Below are 2,746 nucleotides of genomic sequence, written 5' to 3' on the forward strand. Positions count from 1 at the left end.
ATATCTAAATACCAAATAATGTAAGAGATAGATGTCATCAAGAGTCCCTCAGAGAGTCAGAGTCCACAGGGATAATAGTGGTAAAACTTGTGCAACTACAAGGGCCAAATGATGGATGGACAACTCTTGGAAAAGGAAAGATAGTGTAAGATAGAACCATTTATAAGCAACAACAGCCAGCAGAAGGCCAAGGCAAAAGAACCATCACCCCTGCAGCCAGCAATGACATTACTTAATAGTACTGCAAACATTTTGTAACCCAGTTACATCAGCAGCCATGTTTTCAGGTCATTCTAGCAAGTGAAAACCATTCCATTCACCAACATGTATCTGGACAAAAGAAACCAAAGATGGTCAAATTTCCAAGGAACATGAAATCAGATATTTTCAACATATAACAGCATAGAAAGTTCACACATGCAACCTTAAGATCCCGTATCAAAAAGAATATTAAGGTGCTTGGATTTATTTTTCAATAGCTTGTGCAGAAATGTTCTAAATGTGGATTCCGGTCCATAACCATTGGTTCCAAATTCCAATACACAAGATTTTGTAGCACTTCTCAATGCGGTCCTATCAATTAGTATTACAAAAGAAATCAATTATAGACACTAATACAATTAGATCAGCCCTATAATTGTGTGTGTGAACATTAACAAGTTTTATACCCTAATAAATTTAACATAATGCTTTTGTGTCACCATCATGGGCATAGTATTTATGGGGTAAATGTCATTTAATACATTATTTATTATTTGTATTCTGATGATGTATCACCTTGGAAGTTGACAGCTGACACACACCCACACTTTCCCTTGCCCATATATATGAGTTATTGGAGCATCCATTGCTGCCCAACATTCTCTCTTCTCTATCTTATACCGTGCACATCTATATGAGTGTGACCTACTAATCTTTGCTAATTCAACTGGTTATACATGTTTGTGTAAATGAATACACATGCAAACTTGCAGATCTCTATATAATGTTGGCAATTGAAAGCTTTCAATTATGCCTGAAAGTAACATTTTTTTTTTAGTGCAAAATAACAAAATATCCTATCATGCATTCTCTCTTTTTATGTTAAGGCATAGGAGCAAGTGGCTGAGCTGGCTAAACAAGAATTTATAGGACAGAATGACAGCACACGCCCATTTGTCGAGGAACAATTCTAGGTAGGAGCATGAGTTGGGGAAGAAATTGCTTTTGAAACAGGGGATCAGTAGTGCAGAGCAAGATTACCCTAACTGTCTAACTTTGAAAGAGAAACACCTGGCATAAAAGTTAAGAATTGTAAATGTGTTCCTAGTTCTAACATTCTTATCTGCAACAGTACGAATATTTCTTTGGGTGATTAACAACAGTCAGCCTTCATAGATTCAGAAAGAATGTGACTCAAGACAAAGATGCATTGTTGGTGAACTTGGATGGTGCACTATCTGAGAATGTTTGTCACAAACTGTTTGACTCCATCTCTGGTGATTTTGATAACTACAAAATGTTATGGATCCAATGGTTGCTGCACTCACCAAGCTACAAACACAGTGAGATAGTGAGCACCCTACGCCAATTTCTCACCAAATACAAAGAAAAAGCTTTGTTTACAACCTTTAAAAAATTAAGACAAGGATTCATTTAAGTCCACTGAAATAAGCAAAGCAACAAGATAATCACAGTCATATCTTCAATCAAAGCAAGGACTTTTAGGACCCCACTATACAAGCTGACAAGGATCAAGCAAACTAGGAAAAAAAGCACCCAACTTTCTGTTTCAACCTTCATTTTCTCTATGCAGGACATTAGTTGCAGCTATGGCTGCTCATACTGAACAATGCAAAAGAGAAGAGCAGTGTGTTTGCCTCTCTTCTCAGTATCAGGATTACTACCATCTGACCTTATGAACTAATGTTCATCACAAACAAAAAGATCAATCAATGAAAGCACACCCCACTACCTTATCAAAAAAACACCAAAAATACCTTTAGCTTGACAAAAAGTAGCAGTATAACCAAATTTTTTACCACCAATACATCTCTCTAGCCAATTAATACTCAAACTAATGAACATAATCAGAGTTATTAACAAGAAAAAAGCACACCCCACTAAATTAATTCGTCTAAATCAAGGAAAAGAAATATTTATTAGTCTAAGAATAGAAGACTACAACAACAACAACAACAACTACGCCTTCATCCCAAAACAATTGGGGTCGGCGATATGAACCAAAAAAGAAAATCATTCTGGGTCTTCCACATGAATCCTCTCCTCCAATCATTTCTATCCAATGCCATGTTCTCGGTGAGGTTCAAAGCATTCATATCCTTTCTTATCACCTCCATCCATGTCTTCCTAGGCCTATCGACCTCTTTTAACTAATATATTTTCTCATTCTCCATCCTTCTAACTGGAGCATCATTAGGCCTTCGCCGAATATGTCCAAACCACCGTAAAGGATTCTCTCTCATCTTATTTTCAATGGGTGCAATGCCTACCTTCTTACATATCTCCTCGTTCCGAATCTTATCTTTTATTGTATTTTCACACATCCATCTCAGCATACGCATCTCAGCTACACTCATTTTTTGAATATGATGTCTCTTAGTCCGTACCATATAGTAAAGCGGGCCTAATCGTCATCCTATAAAACTTTCCCTTCAACCGCAATGGCATTCTACGATCGCACAACACTCCAGTTGCATTCTTCCATTTCATCCACCCAACCTTTATCCTATGATTTACATCTCCA

The sequence above is a fragment of the Nuphar pumila genome, chromosome 3, assembly GCF_984573655.1.
Source record: "Nuphar pumila chromosome 3, dmNupPumi1.hap1.1, whole genome shotgun sequence".
In the NCBI taxonomy this organism is placed as follows: domain Eukaryota; kingdom Viridiplantae; phylum Streptophyta; class Magnoliopsida; order Nymphaeales; family Nymphaeaceae; genus Nuphar; species Nuphar pumila.